This window comes from Sebastes umbrosus, chromosome 4 (assembly GCF_015220745.1).
Source record: "Sebastes umbrosus isolate fSebUmb1 chromosome 4, fSebUmb1.pri, whole genome shotgun sequence".
Lineage (NCBI taxonomy): Eukaryota > Metazoa > Chordata > Actinopteri > Perciformes > Sebastidae > Sebastes > Sebastes umbrosus.
The window spans coordinates 36,708,042-36,724,053 of record NC_051272.1 but is presented as its reverse complement, the minus strand read 5'-3'; the positions used below and the strand labels follow the sequence as shown (position 1 = coordinate 36,724,053).

Genomic DNA, 16,012 nt, shown 5'->3' with positions numbered 1-16,012 from the left:
TCGTGCTCATTTTCAGGTTCTTACTTGTATTTTGTGTTTCTACTAGAACATGTTTACATGCTGTAATGTTAAAAAAATACTTTATTTTCATCATATTGTCTGCCTGAACATACCTGTATTTACCCTCTGTCTGAAACGCTCCGTTTTAGTGGATTTCAACAGAATTTACACGGAAATGCGTTGCTAGGCAACAGTTTAGGTCCGTGTTTACTTCCTGTCAGCTGATGTTAATTACATACACTGCAACAGGAAATAAACTGGGACACATTTAGAATATTTACATTTAAAACCGTGTAATGGTATAAATATTGTAGATTTGTGACATCACAAATTGACAGAAATCCTGATGGCTTGTTTCAAACGCACAATTTCTGAATACGGACTGTGTGTATTTCTCCGTATATTGAGCATTTTGATAGTTTAACAGTATTTATATAGTACTTAAACCAGCTTTATAATATAAAAGACATGAAAATGTCACTTTTTACAATATGGGACCTATAAAGCAACTGGACTTTGTGTAGTCTAGAGGAATTAGTCAGTTCCAATGATGAAGCCTCAAATTTCAGGACTACAAAATGAGAACCTTGAACCAGAGATGATGCTGAATTTGATATACTGGCTGGTTCTGAGCATGTGAAATAATTGTTCTATATGTAATTATTCCTGTGACTTTAATATGGTGTTTAATCAGTCTCATAACCAATGCACATAAAAACCAGGAGCGTGATACGAGCGCACAGAACAGTATCCGTGAGCGGAAAAGCGTCCTCGCGAGGGAGAATTTCTGCTCCGCATGCATAAACCATGGATGTATAAAGAGAACTGGATACAGCGTTGGAGGCGGGCTCTCGTTCATTTCTATGAAAGTTGCTCAGTGGCGCGTGAAGCCAAAATTGCACGACTGCCGATTATCAAATAACCCAGATCTTCTGCACTGCTTCTGCATCCTTTAACTCCTCCTCCCAGCCCTCGGTCCAACCACTCAGTCTGGGTCTCATTCACATGAACAGAGGAAGGGAAATAACCCTGGATTCAGCTATTAGTGCATTTTACAACTTTCAAACCATTATTCACCACTATTCAAGTGTACATACTGGGAAGTTGATTTACTTCACAATGTTTTACAGACGTCTCTTTCCCAATGTAAGTCTATGGGAAAAAAGTATTTTGGGGTAAAATGGCGTCACGTGACAGACACGGAAGTTGTAATTCCACCATTTGGCCTATACTGTATGAAAATTGGCTTCAAAGTAATAACTTATTACATTATGCACAAAAGTGTTATGTTATGCACTCATGGTTTTCTTACATTTTGTGCAATCAATAATATTAATTTAAAAACATAAAATTTACTCTTTTGATCTCTATGAGGTTTTTCCAGTTCATAAAGGGAAGGGTGTGGTGGTTGGGTTGTTTAATTGATGTTTGTATGTCTCAAAGCCTTGATTGCAGTAGTTAAAGTGGTGAATTTTAATTGAATTGTTTATAACAATGGTTGGTTATCTGTATTGAAGCATATAACTGTTCTTTTATGGTCTGTAAACTGAAACGGATGTATTGTTGAGGTAAAGCTGGGTGTAAAGGTGTAAAATCCAGACAGCTTTGACATGCAGCTAATGTTCACTGACTCCAGATGTTGACAGCTGGTCTGATATATAGTGGGCGAGTACAGCCTACTTCTCCTTTTACTTTTCAAAATGATGATTCAATGTCTTCAATATTATTAATAATAATAATATGTATTAATTATGAATGCTTAAAATAGTAGTATTAATAATATTAATTCTTAATTACTATTGATATTTAACTTTGATTCATTGGTAAAATAAATGAGCATGAACAATAAGCTGACAAAGGAGTTATTTATTTACTTAAGGTTCACACACACACACACACACACACACACACAAATGTGCCTGGTTATAAAATTTGCAGGTGCAGCTTGTCCATGAATATTAGATGAAACTTTGGTTTCCTCCAGGCTAGCAGCTAGCTCTCTGGATTCAGTCTGTTCTCGCTCTATCAGTATCTGTGAAGTTTGCAAAAACAGTACACATAACACTTTATCATAGCAGCATCCTATAAATGTGTATGTTTGATCATGCCCATCGGTCCACTTTCTAAACGCTTATCCAGGTCAGGGTGACCGCAACATCCTTCAATCTGGTGGGTTTTCCATTAGTGACAAAATCCTGGATCTCTTGGTAGATGTAGTCCTACTGTCCCTGTCATTTCTGCCCAGAACATTGTCAAACAGATGCCTATAGGCAGGGTCTGAAATTAACTTTTTTCACTTCTCTGCCACTCAGAAATTGTATCTGCCACTTTTGAAATCTCTGCGCTAAGTGAAGGAATAACATATTAGATCTGATGTCATTCAATGTTCGATATATTTTACATAAAAAACATTATAGACATGGTAAATTACAGTGTTCAAATTACACCGTCGCTTCTGGGGGAGCCCTATTTTTTGAGCATGGTAGGGTACTGTACACAGTACTGTGCTGTGTTATTGTCATCTAGAGTGGTTATTTGCATAAAACACACAATTCAAATGATTATGACTCTTTAAATATTTGCTTTGATTAAAAAAAATCTTGGCAAGTTGTTATGAAGTTAAACAGGTCATATTACCTCTCTATTGTTTATTTTATATTGATGTGAAAACATCTCCTTCAAACAACTGGATTTATTCAAGTTTCTCGCTAAAAACGTAATTTTACGAGATTACTTTTGAACACATCATGATGACGTAGTTTACCTTCACCCAATTGTCATTTTGCTGAGCAGACTGTGAACGCCTCATAATAATAACTCAATGGCACCTCCGTTAACGTTAGTAGCTCTGCTATTTATCCAAGCAGGACTGTGCTGCTAACGGCTGCTAACAGCTAACGTTACGAACACTCATCCTGCTGATTTCAACACAGATTTATCAGGGAAAAATAGGGTGGTTTAGTAGCGCCATGCTATTCAGCACTTTTTTTTCTGATGATACATGATATAGCGTGTGTACGCGTCATTGTGCAGTGTAACTGTTGGAGCATCAATAAGAGAAATCGATACACGGTGGCATGAGATGCCAAGAAAGCGGACAACTACGGTTCTCTATTCAACTAGCGTTTTCCCTGCCTGCCAAAGTGGCGGATGTCCTGATGATTTCACCCGCCCCTGCCAACAATTTACTCGCATTTGGCGGATGGCGGGTGCTAATTTCAGACCCTGCCAGTAGGGCATCCTTGATTGACTGGATCGCCTTGATGCAAAGAAGCAGCAGCTCCAGAAGAAGATCCTCCCAGATTGCAGAGTTCCTCACTCTATCACAAAAATTCAGCTATCTCAGCTACTTATACATGACCATGTTACCAGTCGCCAATGTTGGAGTGATATCAACCTGTTAATCAAGACCCATGATGCTTTATGACTTAGCTTTCTTTTCACCACCAACGTCTGGTACAACACTGAGATTACGTCAGGTAGTGCATCCAAACCTTTGGTCCATCACACTATCCTCACTTTTGGCCTCGAACTCAGAGATGAAGCAATACAAAGTGTACGACGCAAAGTTTAGTGAAGCCAGATGAGCGACATTGTCTGCCAACAGTAGAGATGCCAATCAAATGTCACACTTTTCAGACCCTAACTGTGCCTTGATATCCAGCCCATCAATGTGATCAACAACATTTTAATGGATTTAAATGATACTCTCCACACATGTTTTAAAACATATGAAAAATAATCTCCTTTGATATTATTTATTTTCTGTGTGATATGAGTTTTCCACATTGTTCTCCCTCATTCAAAAATCCAAGTTAAGTCGTTTACAGCAGTGTTTCCCAGTTATTCTTTTTATTATTATTATTAGATATTTTTTCTGGGGACCCACTTTTTAAAAAGGACATATTATTGCAAACTGTGATAATAACAAATTTGTGTGTAAATGAACATTGCTAACAAGTTTTACTGACATGTCCACATCAGCTCATATTATCATGAATAGGTAAACCAGACATTTTGAAGAGATGTACATTTGATAAATCGAATTAATTTTACGCATGTGTTATTGCTGGCAAATGTTCGCTAAAGAAACATTGTTAAACACTAACTGTTACTGTACATGTTTCAGTTGTCTGACGATAGAAACTGAAAAATAATGAAATGAGAGCAGCTAAACAGTGACTGTGCGACCTAAATTTAAACACAGCATAGGTGATGACGGAGAGCAGGAGAGGATTGAATAGAGGTTTATCCTGCTGAGACTGTCTGTCTTTATTTAGCTGTTTTTTTCCCTCTAATTAGGCATTTTCACTGTGGTCAAAGACTTGAAAACACGTAGTGTTAAGCCTCGGACACACCAGGAACGTCAGGAGTGCATGGCGGCTGTGTGGCATGGTGGCTGTGTGATTCACGCATCGGGCGTTCACACCAGCTGCATTTCACCTGCGTGTCTACTGTGTTTCTGTTGCTGCAGCTGCTGCTGTCAGCTCTTTCTTTCTACATAGAGTTTGCCTTTTAGTGGCCATTTCATTTCATTGTAAATATCATTTATATTTATTTTAAACAGAGAAAGGTTAAGAAACGTGTGGTAATTTGTAAATAATAGTAATAATAGACAATTAAAACTCTGTACTATATTCATTCATGGAGCTCTCCAAGTCACTGCATGTTCTAGAACAGTGGTTCTCAAACTTTTTTCACCAAGTACCACCTCAGAAAATATTTGTCTCTCCAAGTACCACCATTATGACCGATGTTAAAATACAGTAGCATAGGCCTACCATATTCAGCAATGCACAGTTCACGCAGGAGGCAAATTTATTCCTAATAAGAATATTACTTATTGTTGACTTTTGTCAAAGCAGTAGCACTAGAACTGGCACTTAAACTCTTCCACATAACTCTCATAATACGCATGGACAGCCTCTCACACTAGACCTGCACCATATGAGGAACATCTGACATGTGCGATAACATTGTTGATTATTACGATGATGATGTGACTTGTGATAAATAAACAAATATTGAAGTGTGCATATTAGCTATACATATACTGTATTTAAAATATAACTAGGCTAAATGTTGTTTCTAGAGCAGCAACAGTAATGTTTACTACAGCAGAGTCACCATATAAACTCCTTAATATCTCACTGGAAACAATCTAACATGTTAATAAAATAAATCATATTCCTGACATGAAAATACTAAGTGAAGTTTATAAAGACTGAAGAACACAGACATCAGTCAGTATCAGTCCTTCCTCTGTCCTCTGTCCTCCTGTCCTCTGTCCTCCTCCCTCTGCTGCAGTAACATTAGGTTTGATAGAGGGAAGAGGGGCTGTTTGCATTCAGCCAGCTGATGAGTTTACAGGTAAAATATGTTACAAACTAACCTAAACAGTCTGACTACACAGCCTACTGCCAGCTTTAGTTTTAGCTTGTGTGGCCGAGGGTTTATGATACTTTATGAAGATAATAAATGAATAACAAAGAGGCTCAATCTGCAGCGCATCACCGCTTCACACCTTCCGTTCCTTCACAATAAACTCCCCGGACACTGAACACTGGATCACAGCTCACTAGAGGGAACTAAAGTCAGTCACAACTCAACTAAATAACTTACACGTGTTTACAGTAAGCTGTTAACCACCGAGCTAACCATGCCTGTCTAAAGCGGCGGAGGAGGAGAGACTGCAGACAGAGCAGATTGAAAAGTTGCTTTCCTCCATGCTACATAATGATGCTGATGTTTTTTCAAGTCTGTCCGCAAGACGACAATCAAACAACTTTTAAAATGCTTGTTTTCTGAATGGAGTTCTGATTGATCAGTGCCAGGCTATGCTAACATTGTAGCTGCTCCATTAACACTCCATCTAGGAATAAATACGGCAACAACAACATCAGTGATGACATACACTTTAGTGAAGTATGTATATATTGTTACACACCACTTATATGATGAATGCTTTTGATACACATGCTTTAATAAAAAACTGAAATACTGTTAACCTTGCATACTGTCTGTCATGCTAATACCTTTTCACCTTGTATAAAATGTATAATATACTGACTAGTAAATGTTACCATTTACTATTACTGAATGTCATTTGTTTATAAGTGAGATATAGAAGATATAACTGGAAAAAAAATTTCACAAAACATCATAGACATGACCACCGTCTAGCCACAAATTCACATACTGACCATATACGGTCCAGACATATACTCCGTTTGACCGAGTCTTGTTATGTATTATAGCGCTGCTGTGCCTCTCTATGGCATTGTGATGGCGACAGCTAAAAGCACTACAGCCAGCACTACGCACACTACGGCAGAATGGCACTGGAGGACATCAGTCATAAGCCTGGATCCATAGATGTACAACATCATGGGAGCTGTATTGTACAGTCTTGCCTGTACTTTTGCTACTGTAATTCATTGTGTTTATATATTACTGTGTTGTTACTTATAGCTGTTGTGCTATTATTATGGTTGCTGTGCATCTCTCTCTCTCTCTCTCTCTCTCTCTCTCTCTCTCTCTCTCTCTCTCTCTCTCTACCCAATCTGTCGAGGCAGATGGCCGCCCGTCCAGAGCCTGGTTCTGCCCAAGGTTTCTATCCATTAAAAGGACGTTTTTCTTGCCACTGTTGCATCTCTTGTTGGGTCTCTAAACTATGGTGTACGGTCTAGACCTGCTCTATATATAAAGCGTCTCGAGATAACTTCTGTTGTGAATTGACGCTATATACAAATAAATGTAATTTAATTTAATTTCATTTAATTTAATTTCATTTAAATTAGTTTTGTATAAATGTAATTTCTATGAGATGGGGATGGCAATGTATAGCTGTTTCCATAGGTCAAAATCCCCTCCCCCCAAGGTCAATCCAAACATTACAGTCAGGAAACACTACGGAAAACACAATACACAACTCTAGACAACACTCCACATGCCTGTGAATTGAGAGGAGTGGAGTGGAGATGCATATCATACTTTAACAGAGAAGCCACACCTCTTATTTGACAAGAAGTCTGTTTTCATGACGACCTTTTCATTTTATTGACTTTGGAAAGAAACTGATGTGATAAACTGTGTGAGCAGAAAGAGCCCTGCTCAGACCCATGATGGATGTGAGGAGAGGAAGCTGGAGAGAAGGCTACAGAGTCAGCCCAGTCATTTAGACAAAATTAATAATGCATCGCGTTCTATCTACAGCGGGAAGAGACCTCATGCAAACACACACACACACACACACACACACGCACACACACTTTAGGTACAGTGCAGTCTACTGTATCAAATCGCAGCAGAAGTAAGCTGCACTCTGGTACAGCAGCATCATCAAATATGAGCTATCAGCTGGATTTAAAGGACCATGCCATTCTTTTTCGATGTTTACCACAAATCTTCCATTTTGCTGTTTTATTTATCTATGAAATTCAGTTTGCAGGTAGTAATCCCTCACACTGAACATGTCTGCTTTCATTTTTGTCAGTTATAGGCCTACTGTTTTTGTATTGACATACAGGTGTAAGTGCAAAGTTATTTTAAAAATCTGTACTGCTTTACCACGCAACTGTGATCAAGCCAGAAAAGGACTCGACCAGGTCTGGTTTCAGGCCAAATTATTGAAAACGTCACCATGAGACTCTACCAAAGAATACACTCTTCATTGAATAGACTCAAATTCTCACTTTATTTCTCAGTGGGTTCCCCTTCAGCACCGGTAAGCCCCAAAATGGAGACAGAGATGTAAGCTGTTAACAAGTCAAAGGACAATTTATTTTGAGACTGTAAAAATGTTTAAAAAAATTAACATACAAATGCAATGTGGAGTGGCAATCTCAACCCTTGCGGGTAATGACAACTGGTTATGTTTGTCACAAATATTCTAATATGAAGCCAACAAGCCAACCAATACGAGGGTACCGTGGCTGCCTGAAACACTCTCACAGTCAGTCTGTACTTTGCAGGGAAGATATCAAAGTTACCCAGGATGGCGCCGTGATTGGCAGCCTCGGTGTTGCGCCCTCTAGTATTTTTGCTCTCCCTCTCTGGTTACGTTCACCAGGGAGGAACTTTTGAACATCCGACAAGAAACTTGTTAAACTTTTCCACCGTTTTTCATCCAACCGGAAAGTTTTACAGAGCTTTTAGGTGGAGGAGCAGCAGCTCTCTATGGGATTACCAGGAGACGCAAACGAAGGAAACGAGCTGCTGCGCTTGTTAAACTGAGACAGCAAATACAGACTTTTGATGATCCGCCGACCTGTGCTTCCCTGAAACCTGGCTCGATGAGCACATCCCGGACGTTTCACTCCATCTGCCGTACCGCTTAACGGAACTATCGGGGAAAACGAGAGGAGGCGGAATCTGCTTTTACATATACAAAAGTTGGTGAACAGATGTGACAGTGTTGAAGAAAACATGCAGTCCTCACTTAGAGACTATTTTCATAAACTGCAAAACATTTTATTCACCGCAGGAGTATTCCTCGTTCATTCTGGTCGGTGTTTACATCCCAACTTTGGCCTGTGTTAGTGAGGCGTTACAATACCTGGCTGACCAGATTACTAGCCTGGAGAAAAATCATCCAGACTCCCTGCTCATCGTTCTTGGGGACTTTAAGAGTGCAAACCTCGGCAAAGAGCCACCTAAATACAGACAACATATTAAGTGTCCCACCAGGGATAATAACAAACTGGACCACTACATTAAATCGGAGGTTCTCAAACTTTTTGGGGCCAGGGAGCCTTACAGGGGAGAACATTTTCCAAGGACCCCTTTTGGTAACAGCAATTAAGCATATACTTACTACCATTTGTACTCTTAGATGTCATTGCAACTATTTGTATTCTAAAACTTTTTGAATTAAATACATCAGACCTGTTTTTATACTGATAAACAGAAACACATTCCATTTTGAATCATGTCAATACCACTTATACAGTGGACACTGATGATACGGACCCAACGGACTTGTGAAACCACACCCGAAATAAGGAAACCGGAGCCCCCTCCTGGATCCAGACCTGGGAAGGGAGCTTGACGGCGAGCGTCTGGTGGCCCGGCCGGGCACAGCCCAAAGAAAGAACATGGAGCCGCCACCCTGTGGGCCCACTGCCCACAGGGATAGGCATTGGGGTCGGGTGCAATGCAAGCCGCGCGGCAGGCAAAGGTGGGGATCTAGGCGAGCTGATCCCCGGCATCACAGACTGGCTCTTGGCACGTGGCACGTCACCTCTCTGGTGGGGAAGGAACCAGAGCTGGTGGTGTAGGTGGAGCGGTTTCAACTAAATATAGTTGGGCTCACCTCCACGCATATCTCTGGTTCTGGAACCATACTCCTGGGGAGGGGCTGGACTCTTTCCTTTTCCGAAGTTGCCCAGGGTGAGAGGCGCCGGGTGGGTGTGGGGATACTCACGAGCTGTGTTGGAGTTCTCCCCAGAGAATGAGAGGTTCGCCTTTCTGCGGCTGCGAGTCGCTGGGAGGAAGTCTCTGACTGTTGTTTGTGCTTATGCACCAAACAACAGCTCGGAGTACCCGACCTTCTTGGAGTCTCTGGCTGGCGTCCTGGAAAGGGTGCCGACTGGGGACTCTATAGTTCTGCTGGAGGACTTCAACGCTCACGTGGGCAACGATGGAGAAACCTGGGAGGGAGTACTTGGTACCAGAACACCCTTGGCCAACAGTTGATGATCGACTTTGTGGTTGTGTCATCAAATCTGCGGCCGTATGTATTGGACACTCGGGTGAAGAGAGGAGCAAAGCTGTCAACTGATCACCACCTGGTGGTGAGTTGGATCAGATGGTGGGGGACGCTGCCGGACAGACAAGGAAAGTTTATTCTAGAGTGCTGGAAAGGAGGCGCCGACCGATTTTCGAACCTCGGATCAAGGAGGAGCAATACGGATTCCATCCTGGTCGTGGAACAGCGGACCAGCTCTTTGCCCTTGCGGGACTGTTCAAGGAGTCATGGGAGTTTGCCCATCCAGTCTACATGTGTTTTGTGGACTTGGAAAAGGCTTACGACCGTGTCCCCCGAGAGAGTTCAAGTATCTCGGGGTCTTGTTCACGAGTGAGGGTAAAATGGAGCGGGAGATGTACAGGCGGTTAGATGCGGAGTCAGCAGTTACGGGGGCGCTCTACTGAACCGTTGTGAAGACATAAGAGTTCTGTCATTTCCTCTCCTTTTGTCCTTGCTCCTAGCTGTTATGACTGTTTCTGTGTTAAGTGCGTTTCGAGAGATGTATAAAAATTCCTTGTATATATGTACTTGGCAGCCTCAAGCTGAAAATCTCACCCATTTAACACTGAGGCGGTGCAGCACACAGGAACGCCGGTCTGAAATGTATTTAAAACAAACAAAGCAGCAGCATCGTACTACAACTCACGCAGCATATCTCGACCAGGGAATGAGAAAAGACACCACAGCAGTAGCAGGAGACGAAGTTCTAACTCACACAGGCTCTGCCCTCTACTGGAGTCTATAGGTAATACTCTCCTCCAATCATGAGCACACATTCGCCCACTGAAAGTTTGCATAAGCGTAGCTGGCCAAACATGTCTACTCGAATACATGCGGACCCACAGTAAATAAGACAATACACACGCTCTCTGCTATCCTTTTTCTCTTCAGCGAATGCCGATTTGTCCACTGTCTGCTCATCTCCACAGATGGAGTCGCCGCTTCAAGAACCGCCTGCTTTGACTGCCCGCTGGTGATGAACACCAGGGATGGGCTGCTGTGGGCCCCACGCTTCCACAAAGAACAAGGTGGTGAGCCGTCTTAGGGTGTAGGGTTGCACGGAAACATCTTAACCTGGTGTCCCCCCCTTGATGACGGCTCACCTGCTTCTGTGGTCATCTGGCTGTCAGAGAGCAGGAAGCCTCTACCGCCGCTGCTGCATGACAGAGAGACGCTGGAATATTATGACAAGATATTTCACCTGGAGGGACAGCTGGCTCTGTTGCTAACTATCTGGGTGTGTTGGGCGTTTTGCTAGCGTCTTCCCAGCCAAATGTCCCCTCCCTCGCCATCTCAGACTGACATTTTGGACGGCAGCTCAGCCAATACACATCACTCCAACTTCACTCTGGGGGAAGGGGGAGTACACGCATGTCTATTTCTCACTCAACGATCTCTTCACGGGTGATGAGGGGATGACACAATGACACAATGTCAGCTGCTTTATTACAGGTGAGCCTGTGATGTGTTCACTGACCTCATCACCGGTGTTACCGTCCACGTCTGACCGTCCTGTGTATTTGTATTTGTCTGTTTAACTGGGGTGCAGTATTTCATTCATTTTGTCAATTAAGGCTGGCCAACACGTCACTCGCTTCTCTGGAGCATCTGGGCTACACCTCCGGACCGTCCCACCTGTGTTCACGCCCAGTCTTCCCCGACCACGACTGGCCCCTCTTCCCCTTTCGCGCCTTCGGTCCCAGCCAGCAGCCTGCATGATCCGCCAAGCAATACATCCCTTACAATAGTTGCGTTACATGTAGTGTTTTATTGTCTATTTCCACAATAGCTTTATGGGTGACTGCCTAAATGTATTTTGTTTCACACAGATAAGATAAAGCGCAGTCAGGTAGTTTTAGTTTCTTTTCGGCCGTTGTTGGCTGTAGGTAAGTAGGAGGTTTTTAGATGGGTTAGGAAGTGTGTTTGATTTTGTTTGTTTTATGGTTTGGCGTCACTAGTAGCCCTTCCTTTGTTCCACGCCTCTCCTAACTCCTTTCTGTGTTGTATTTTGGAGCAACAGAAGCTCATCTTTCTGTGCTTTTGTGTTAGACACCGTATGCTAAACAATAAACTGCAGTGTTTGCCTGACTACATCTGCAGTCTTGTTGCTTCCTTTATCCCTAGACATCTACGGGGTTGTAACAACCGGCTTGGTCCTTTCCATGTTCTCGGGAGGGATTGAACACAGTGACGCGATGTCTGCTGCATCTTTTTCAAGCCAGCCAGCAATGATGCATTTGAGGACCTCATCTCCGGCTCGGCCCTTTCCATAACGGTCTCCCATGAGCCAGCCTTCCGTTTATGGAAGGTCTGGTGGCGATGAGGGCTGAGACAGGGTGGCCCAAAGCTGGTTGCTCGTCCTCTAACACAGTTTTACGGGGAGTGGCGACATCCTTGATTCTGTATTTAACGTTGCAAATCGTCACATGGAGGTCGGTGTGAGTGGATGGGTCAACGATCTGTAGCGCATGGTCTAAAGTGCATGGCTTAAGTGCATATAGGGCGTGTCCAACTCCTCTTTTGCTCATTCAACATTGCATAATCTGAGCGCAAGGTAAGGGGTATAGGGGCTTTATTTAGTCTCTTAATCAATCATAGGTTTGTTTTGGGCGTAACATAAACTAAACCAATCAGAGTGTCATTTCTCATTCCCTTTAAAAGCAAGGTACGCCTGCACCGGGCACATCGCTATTTATATGGCAGTTTCGACAAATTGGAGAAGTGAGGTTTTTTTTGCAGTGAAAATGTTGGTTTTGAAAGGCTAAACACCAACAAATATGGGTTGAAGCATATTCTTTTGTAATATAAAAACATTTTATGAATTTTGGAAATGATTACATCCATCTTTTTTTCAATACATTTTGACTTTTGTACTTTACAATGCTCTGGAGCTTTTGGAAACATTGATGATGATCACACGAGTTGGAAACAATCCTACGCAACCATCACTGGAATCTAATTCTAATAAATAATATTAATAATAAATGTTATAATAATAACAATTAGTATAATACTAATAATATAAGTACAACCTAAAACGTTTCATATTTTGTATACTGATTAGGAGGGCACTCAGTTTACTATTCGTAGTCGTCCCTTGATGAGGGGGTGCTGAATTAATGCCGTAGCATATTGTGAAGGGAGGGAAGGGTCAGGTATGTGATCCTTGGCTGGCGGACCCTATGCCTCCGGCGTCTTCCCATCCTCTTGTCCCATCAGCAACTCCATTTGACTGCATATGAGAAAATGCACTGATGACCTATTTAACTGAGGAGGAAATCGCTGCTGCGTGTGCCTGTGTGTAACAGACAGACTGTGCACGCGTTGTGAACCTGCTTATCTAGGCGCATCTTACTATCTGAATAATGTGCCCTTTCAATTGCAGTAAAATACTGCGGCAGACTTTAGACCAGCTTTTTGTTGGTCAATCGCTTTCTGCTGCCTCCAAGATGGCACAATGGGTCTGACCACACCTCATTTTCAGACCAACCCGCCATGGGCGCACAGATGGGCGCAAGTACTTTTGCTTCTTACACAATGTGGCCGCTGGGTGTGAAAATGACTACTGCATCGGCCTGAAACTAGCAATGACAGTTGTGCTGCTGTGCGCTGGGCGCCACTTTATGCAGGGTGTAAGATCGGGTCCTATAAGAGTCTGCAGCCGTGCTCGCAGCTCTGTGAGACTGTGCACTGCTGTATGGCTAAATGCTAATTTTGGCATGCTAACATGCTTGCAATGACGATAATAACATGCCAATGATCCAACCGAAGTATTAGACAAATTCAAATTTTGACCTGATGATGGCACTAAAGGAAAGGTCAGGGGATAGCAGCAAATTGACTACAACTCATCCTCAGGGGAACATGAAATTAACATTTCATGACAATCCATTCAACAGTTGTCGCGGCATTTCAACCCGAAACAAAAATGTCAACCCGTTAGTGGTACAAGTAGGGAAAGTCAGGGGATCAACAAAGTCATTAGGACACACATCGTATAGGAACCATGACTTAGTGTGCCAACATATGACCAAAATGGTCCAGACTGAACTTGGAAGTGACAAAGTTTGGAGGACTGGCCAATTCTGTTGATGTTTTGAGGTCAGTCAACACATAATCACTCACTCATTTCATCTTCAACCATTTATCCGGGGTCGTGTCTCGGGGGCAACAGCTCCAGCAGGTGACCCCAAACTTCCCTTTCCCGGGCCACATTAACCAGCTCTGACTGGGGGATCCCGAGGCGTTCCCAGGCCAGTGTGGAGACATAATCTCTCCACCTAGTCCTGGATCTTCCCCGTGGCCTCCTCCCAGCTAGTCATGCCTGGAACAACTCCCAAGGGAGGCGTCCAGGGGGGGGCATCCTTACCAGATGCCCGAACCACCTCAGCTGGCTCCTTTCAACGCAAAGGAGTAGCGGCTCTACTCCGAGTCCCTCACAGATGACTGAGCTTCTCACCCTATCTCTAAGGGAGACGCCAGCCACCCTCCTGAAAAAAACATTTCGGCCGCTTGTACCCGCGATCTAGTTCTTTGGGTCATGACCCAGTCCTCATGACCATAGGTGAGAGTAGGAACAAAGATAGAGAGCTTTGCCTTCCGGCTCGGCTCTCTTTTCGTCACAACGGTGCGGTAAAGCAAATACAATACTGCCCCCCCCCGCTGCTCAAATTCTTCGGACAATCTCACGTTCCATAGTCCCCTCACTCGCGAACAAGACCCCGAGGTACTTGAACTCCTTCACCTGGGGTAACACATAATAATTTCTTTTAAACGACACTCTACAACATTTGGACTCTATTTGAAGGAACACAATCCCGATTTGACCGGTTAACATAACTTTGAGACCAAAGGGTGCTGAGGACACGTCTACCACACTGACACATGTACACTCTGGGTGACTGTACACAAATTACCATACAAGACGCTTTGTCATGGAGCAGTTGTGGAACACGGTAAGGACCCAGAGACCAAAGCCCAGCTTGTTTTTCTGCTAAATGTTCACCTTTTGATGTGAAGTCCATGTTACACAGCAAATGAGTCAACAGTGGCACATCAAAAGTCCTTAACCCATTGTAAAAATGCTCATGCTATTAAATGGAGTGTACATATTGCAAGAAAAAGAATGTAACGTGAGATGTATGTGTGTGTGTGTGTGTGTGTGTGTGTGTGTGTGCGTGTGTGTGTGTGTGTGTGTGTGCGTGTGTGTGTGTGTTTGTGCATTGATTACATAATGCTGTTGGCAAGCAATCCCAGCTAAAACAGGAGCTTTCATGCTTCCTGCTTCTTATAAATAGATTTATGTCCCCATTTACTTTGCACCTTTTTAAGGACTCTAAACTGATTGCCTTCACAATGTTTGTTCTCTTCACAGTGTGTTTTCTCTGCATTAGCCTATACAGTACAATCTGTGTACATACAGCTGGTCATCTACCATTGGAGCAAAAGTTCTGTTGTCTGATCTGCCTGTGCTCTAAACAGTAGGTTATCTCCTCTGCTCATCGTGGAGTCCGGAGTCAAGACTTACAAATCATATAAAACATGGTGATACTGCATTTTATCTGAGAATTACACTTAGTTAAGCCATAGAACAAACTCCATAATCATTTTAAATATCAGATTATTCCCCTAAATCTTAAAATAAATCAAATCCCAAGATAATTTTGGGGTCAAGACTAATTTTTTGCTATACAAACCAAGTCAACTACAACACAAACAACTCAACCTAGCATTGAAAATAACTTCTCTTACCAGAACAGATCAAACTGAAGTTTATATCCAATCGATGGCGTCAAGACCTCACAACAAATCTATCTTAAAATCCATTCGTAGCCGTATCATTCTAGTCTGAAGTTTCTACACTGTATCTATAAAGAGCATCAACACAAGAGACAGGGCTGAGGGATTAGGCCAACGGATAGTGCCAGCCTCTCTCTCTCTCACTCTCTCTCTCTCTCCCTCCCTCTCTCTCTGCAGCACTCCTCCCTGCTGCCACCCACCCACCACATGTACAATGGTACAGTCCACTTCTGTACTGCAGTACGTGCAAGAACATGCCATTTGGCTTACTGGTCAGGGGAGAAGGGGTTGGGGCGGGGGCGGGGGTGGGCTTTGAAAGGAAAGAGACATATGGGTAGCCGGTGGGAGGGGGATGGATGGATGGATGGAAGGAGGCAGGGAGGGAGGGACGGATAGATGGAGTGGGAGGTGGAGTAAGGGAGTGACAGATGTGTTGACTTCGAGAGCGGAGATTCTTGATGAGAT

The 16,012-nt window shown here is 43.0% G+C and overlaps 1 protein-coding gene across 1 annotated transcript in view; it reads right to left on the bottom strand.

Moving 5' to 3' along the window:
- The window catches only part of LOC119487026 (synaptic vesicle glycoprotein 2B-like), a 68,527-nt gene extending 52,820 nt beyond the window's left edge, over positions 1-15,707 (bottom strand). Inside the window, exon 1 of the mRNA XM_037767654.1 lies at positions 15,500-15,707. The gene's annotated coding sequence lies outside the window, so the exon portion shown is untranslated. The remainder of the gene's footprint in view (positions 1-15,499) is intronic.
- Positions 15,708-16,012: the final 305 nt, after the last annotated feature.